The sequence below is a fragment of the Mustela putorius genome, unplaced genomic scaffold, assembly GCF_011764305.1.
Source record: "Mustela putorius furo isolate JIRA1106 unplaced genomic scaffold, ASM1176430v1.1 tig00000330_pilon_pilon_pilon, whole genome shotgun sequence".
NCBI classification, from domain to species: Eukaryota; Metazoa; Chordata; class Mammalia; order Carnivora; family Mustelidae; genus Mustela; species Mustela putorius.
The window spans coordinates 39,100-46,004 of NW_025421349.1; the positions used below are offsets into that span (position 1 = coordinate 39,100).

At 38.3% G+C, this 6,905-nt stretch overlaps 1 non-coding gene across 1 annotated transcript; it reads right to left on the reverse strand.

The window, feature by feature from the left end:
- Window positions 1–1,058: 1,058 nt before the first annotated feature.
- Window positions 1,059–1,162, reverse strand: LOC123391845. The gene has a single exon (XR_006606550.1). It is a non-coding gene; the product is annotated as a U6 spliceosomal RNA (small nuclear RNA).
- Between the last annotated feature and the right edge of the window lie 5,743 nt (window positions 1,163–6,905).

The window sequence follows — 6,905 nt, forward strand, 5'->3', positions numbered from 1 at the left end:
GAGAAAGAGCAACCCTCCTACACTGTACGTGGGAATGCAAGCTGGTGCAACCACTCTGGAAAACAGCGTGGAGGTGCCTCAAAAAGCTGCAAATAGAACTAGCCTATGACCCAGTGATTGTAGTACTGGGTATATACCCTAAAGATACAAACGTGGCTTTCTGAAGGGGCACATGCACCCAAATGTTTATAGCAGCAATGTCCTCAATAGTTAAACTATGGAAATAACCTAAATGCCCTTCAACAGATGAATCAATAAATAAGATGTGGTATATATGTACAATGGGATACTATGCAGCCATCAAAAGAAATGAAATCCTGCTATTTGTGATGACGTGGATGGAACTAGAGGGTATTATGCTTGGCGAAATAAATCAATCTGAGAAAGACATCTATCATATGATCTCCCTGATATGATGAAGTGGAGATGCAACATAGGCGGTTTCGGGCGTACGAAAAGAAAAATAAAAGAAGATGGGATTGGGAGGGAGACAAACCATAAAAGACTGAATCTCACAAAACAGACTGAGGGTTGCTGGGGGGAGGTGTGTTGGGAGAGGATGGTGGGGGTATGGACATTGGGGAGGGCAGGTGCTATGGTGAGTGATGGTGAGTGCTGTGAAATGTGTAAACCTGGTGATTCACAGACCTGTACCCCTAGGGATAAAAACACATATGTTTATAAAAAATTTACAAAAATAATTTAAAAAATCCATTAAAGAAAAAACACATATTGCAAGCCCAGAGCTAATCTCATATTCAATCAAAAAAATTTGAAAGTTTTCCCCTTAAAGATCAGAAAAAAGACAAGTGTGTCCACTTTCACTACTCTCATTTGACATAGTACTGGATGTCCTAGCCAAAGAATAAAGGAACACAAAGAAATCAAAGACTCAAAAAAAAGGAAGAAGTAAAATTTTCTTTTTTTGGATAACATGAACTTACATGTAAAAGAATCCTAAAAAATTCACAAAAAATTTTGAATTAACAAATTTAGTAAAGCTGCCAAATACAAGATAAATATATAAAAGACAAGAATTTTGTTTTGTTTCGTTTTTTTTTAATATGGAATGCTTCCCAGTTTTTCATGTCATCCTTGTTCAGTGATCAAGCTAATCTCTGCATCATTCCAATTTTAGTATATGTGCTGCCAAAGTAAGCACAAGACAGGAGCATTTTAACACTCTAATGATGAACTGTCTGAAAAAATAAAGAAAACAATCTAATTCACAGTAGCATCAAAACTAATAAAATACTTAGGAAAAGATTTAACTAAGAAGATGAAAAATCTGTACCCCATAAACTATGACATTGATAAAGAAATTGAAGGAGACATAATGGAAAGATAGCTCATATTTATGAATGGTAAGAATTAACATTGTTAAAATGTCCATACTACCAAAAACCATCTGTAAATTCAATTCCTATCAAAAATCCAATGTTAGGGGCGCCTGGGTGGCTCAGTGGGTTAAGCCACTGCCTTCGGCTCAGGTCATGATCCCAGGGTCCTGGGATCGAGCCCTGCATCAGGCTCTCTGCTCAGCAGGAAGCTGCTACCTCTTCTCTCTCTGCCTGCCTCTCTGCCTGCTTGTCATCTCTCTCAGTGAAATAAATAAATAAATAATCTTTAAAAAAAATCCAATATTGTGTTTTTACAGAAGTAAGTAAAGAATCCTAAAATTTATATGAGACCATAAAAGACAACAAATCATTAAAGCAGTTCTGAGAAAGAATAAAGAAGCGAAATTACACTCTTGATTTGAAACTATACCACAAAGCACTCATGCTCAAAACAATAAAGTATACTGGCATAAAAACAGACCCATAAACAAGTAGAATAGAATTGAGAGTCCAGAAATAAATCCTTTCATACAGTCACCTAATATTTGACAGGGGCCAACATATGTAATGGGTAAAGATAGTCTGTTCAAATAAATGATATTTAAAACTAAATAGTCACATAAACCAGCATGAAACTGGAACCTTATATCACTCATAAATCTTAACTTGAAATAGATTAAAGACTTAAATGTGATGCATGAAACTAAATTTCCTAAAGGAAAACATAGGAAAAATTCTCCTTGACATTGGTCTTGCCAATAGTTTTTTGGATACCAGACCAAAAACACAAGCAAAAGAAGCAAAAATAAATAAATGGTATTCCATTAAACTAAAGTTTCTGCATTGCCAAAAAAACAAAAGAGAGAGAAAGAATGAAAACACAATCCACAGAATGGAAGAAAATACTTACAAATCTTATATCTGAAAAGAAGTTAATAACCAACAGATACAAATAGAAAATAATATATAATTAAAAAAATAGCAAAAGTATCTCAATAGACTTTTTTTTTCAAAAAAGTTATATAAATGACCAACAGGAGCATTAAAAAGTGCTCAACATAAAAACTCAGGGCAAAGTCATTATGTTGTTGTTGTTGTTGTTTACCTCTGAAAAACACAGCAAGATATTACTACCTATTAGAATATATACTACCAAAAAATTAAAACTAACATGTTTTGGTAAATATTGGGTAAAATGCGGAACTTATGCACTGTGATAGGGATATAAATTTGTATGGAAAACAGTATGGAGATTATTCATATTATTAAAAGTAAAATTACCATATGATTCAGTAATCCCACCTGTAGGTATATATCTAAAGGAAACGAAGTCAGTATTCGAAGACATATCGGCACTCTTATGATCATTATAAAATTATTAACTCTAAGCAAGAGATGGAAATAACTTCAGTATCCATTAATGGATGAATGAATAAAAAAGTATGGTAAATATATACTATGGAATACTACTTAACCATGAAAAATTAAGAAATACTGCCATTTACAACAGCATGGATGGATCTTGAAGGTATTATACTAATTGAAATATTTAAAGATTTTATATATTTTTTAATTTATGTATTATGATATCTCTTACATACAGAATCTGAAGGAAAAGCAAACTAATGAAAACTTAGAGTTGAGTTGACAAGAGGTGAACCTGGGGTGGAATAAGGTGGTCAAAGGGTACAAACTTGCAACTATAATATGAAAAAGTTCTGGGGATCTAATGTACAGCATGATTATCATAGTTAATAATGTATACATACTTTTTTATTGTGCTTCCCTTTATTAAACTTTGCATATATCACATTCTTACATGTTGAAAGTTTATAGCAATCTTGTATAAAATAGGTCTGCTGTCACCATTTTTCTAAACATTTGTTCATTTTGTGTCTCTCTGTCACATGTTGGTAATTCTTGCAATATTTCAAGTTTTTTCATTATTATTGTATTTGTTATGGTGATCTGTGATCAGTAATTATGACCCACTGAAATCTCAGAACTAGTTTACTTAAGGTATATACATTGTTTTTCCTTAAAGACATAATGCTTTTGAACAGTACAGTATACTGTTTATTTTTTATATGTACTGGGAAACATAATTTTTTATTTGCACTGGGAAACCAAAAAAAAATAATAATGATTTGACTTAGTTTATTGAGATAATTGCTTTATTGAGGCGGTCTGGAACAAAACCCACAAGACCTCTGAAGTTCATCTCTACTGTACTATATACATAAAAGTTGCTAAGAGAGTAGATCTTAAAATTCCTTACCATACATGCATAAAAAACAGTGGCAACTATATTAGATAGTAGATGTATTAACATTTTTATGTAGATTATATTGCAATACAGATGTATGCCAATTTATCAAATAGTACAAAATTTACACAATGTTAAAAGTTTGCAGTGTTATAAGAAATCATTTCTTAAATTTACAAATTATAATATGTCAATTATTTTTCAATAAAGCTGGAAAAAACTTTTTGTAGAATTAATCTATTTTTCAAAAAAGGAATTAAGGAAGTAGAAACTGCAACTAACTCTGAAATAATGAAATACAAAAATCCATTTTAGTTATATACACTGTAACAAACACTATTAGTTAGTTTACAATGAAGGAATACTTATGAAGCATGAAGGATGGTCTATAAATAAGGCTGAAAGAGCTCAGTTTTAAGGTTTAAATTTAAAATCTTCTTTTGAAATACTAAACTGACCACCCAGTTTTCCAAACATAAATGTCTTAACTGCATGAATTTATATAATACAACTCTATAATCTAGTTTCATAAGAAAGCAGCATGCAAATTTTGAATAAGACAGACGTGCTTAAGTTTCTTTATGTTCAACAGTAAAGGACACTTCCCTAAAAACAAATAGAAGAAAAATCAGCATATTTATTATGATAATTATTATTCATAAAGAGATTCGTATTGAATTAAGGAATATATATCCTCAGAGTGGGTAAAGTAAAATGAAATTTATTTTGGTAAATGTGTCTATGAATAGTCAATACAATGCCTCAATATAAATGAATATTATCATTTTGAACAATTTAATTACTATTATTAGAATTATTATAAGTATAAAAATAGCTATCATTTTAGCATGGAATACAAGACTCTCATGCTCCATGCTTCATTACATCCACACAACAACTCTGCATAATAAGTATTATCATCACCATTTCATGGGTGAAAAAACTGAGGCTAACACATTTAGATAACTGGTTTATGATTACATGGCTGATAAAGATGCATCACACTAATTTAGGCTTTATGATTTCAGAATTGTACTCTTTCCACTGCACATTCTATTACTCTGTAAATACTTGGCTTGTTCTCATTTAGTTCTTTAATTTTATTCATGTGGCGATGGCTTAAAGCTTCATTTAAAGGAAGCTTAAAAAATTCATTTAGCCAAAAGCTCCCAAGAATTAAAAATGTCAGGAATCTAATGTAGACATGGATATCATTAGTTAATGGGTAACTATATATTTTCCACTCTAGTGAGATAACAATCAGAGTATTTTTCGAAGTTATAGTCTCTGAGTGTTCAAAAGGACTTTGTTAAAATAGAAATATTTAGACAAAGGTGATCAAAAGTCTGGATCAGGTCACCTTAAGATAAATATTAGGAAACTGAGGAAACAAATGGAGATTTGAACACTGAGCTATGATCTAATGAATGGTTTAAAGTATTTAGTAGAGCATAGAAAAGCCCTTTAAAGCCTGGTCTTAGCCTAGCATTGCAGCTTCTGGGATATCTGTCTATCTATCATCTACATACCTATCTATCTATCTATCTCTCTAGATATAAATTTGAAAACTTTTTTAGACAGGAGGGGATGAGGTGGGCAGGGCGCGTGCTCCTCTCTTAGGAAGGAGTCTGGGCAGAAAGCATGCCTTTCCTGAGCCTCTGGGCCCAAGGAGAGGCGAACATGGCACCCGTGAAAGCAAGGCCCAAGAGGCACCAACTCTCCTGAAGCTCTTCTTCCCTGACGCGACTGAAGCCTTGCTGAGGAAGAAGCAGTAAAGTGCTGTTCGCTCCAAGCCAAAGTCTCTGCGAAAGCACAGCATTCGCTGAGAAATGTTCTGCGGGCTGCGGCTGCTTGCCTGAGCCCAGTCTCGCGGTGGGAGAAACCCGCATACAGCGAAAGCCTCTTTGCCTGGGCATCTCCCCTGGGAAAGCACAGCGTTCCTTGGGAAATCAGAGTTGGGTTTGGGGATGCTGCTGCTGCTTGCCTGGGCTAGTCTCTGCAGCTCGGTGGAAGATACCCGCATGGAGCAAAATACCCATTGCCCTAGCATCCCCTCTGCCTGAGAGAGAAGCCACGTGTGGGGAAGGCACAGCACACCGCCCCCGGAGAAGAGAAGGAGCCGTTGGCCTTGGGGTCGGGAAAGGCTCGGGATGCAGGATAGCCTTCCGTGGCACGAACAGCAGGCCGCTGGCAAGACAAGTGTCACCCGCTCCCTGTGTGGACAGATGGAAGCCTGGCTGCTAAGGAGACATGAGGGGACGTCTAGGGCAGGGTCACGTGCTCCCCTCTGAGGCAGGAGTCTGGGCAGAAGGCAGGCCTGTCCTGTGCCTCTGGTCCCAAGGGGACAGCATCACCTTGGCCACCTGTCCCAAGGGCAGACTTGGGCTTGCCACCGGGTGCCATACCCGGAACTCGCAGAAACAGCCCCATGGAGAAACGGGCAGTCAGATGCCGTCTTCCACCAAGATGTGGCGGGGAATTGGGTGGCAGGGCGTGTGCCAGGGAAGGAGTGGAGACAGTCCCCCACATTTCCCCATCCCAGTGCACGGGTCGTGTGCAGTGATCCTGTCGCCTCCTCTCCGCTGTGCTGAGGGACTGGCCTAAACCCGAGTCTGCCTGAGCACCGGACAAAAGGCAAAGCCTTACCTACCCCAGGAGATGGTAATAGGCATAGAGTGCCATGCTAGGACACGCACGCAGCTGCAGGGTTGTGACTGTGTCTGCTTAGTTCGGCTTAGCAAGGTGAACCCTGGGCGTGAACTGGGAGCCCGGGAAAGCAAGTCCCAAGAGGCACCAGCTCTCCCGCAGCTCTTCTTCCGTGCCGCGACAGAGCGAAAACCCAAATTCTTGCTGAGGAAGCAGCAGTGAAGTGCGGTTCATGCCAAGCTGAAAACCTCTGCGAGAGCATAGCCGTCGCTGGGAAATCAGAGTCGGTTCTGTGGGCTGCTGTTGCTGCTTTGCCTTAGCCTAGTGTTCGTAGCAGGATGGGAGAAACCCGCATAGAGCGAAAGCCTCTTTGTCCGGCATCCCCTCTGGGAAAGCACCGCATTCTTTGGGAAATCAGACTTGCGTCTGAGGGATACTCCTGTTTGCCAGAGCTGGTCTCCACAGCACTGTGTAATAAACCCGCATGGAGCGAAATCCTCTTTGCCTGGGCATCCCCTCTGCCTGAGAGAGAAGCGCGGTTGCGCCTGTGGAAAGAGCCTTAAGGAAAGGGACACGTCTTTCACTGCGCTCCCCAGGAGCATGTCTGTGGATGGTGCAGCACGCTGCCCAGGGAGAAGAGCAGGAGCCGTTGG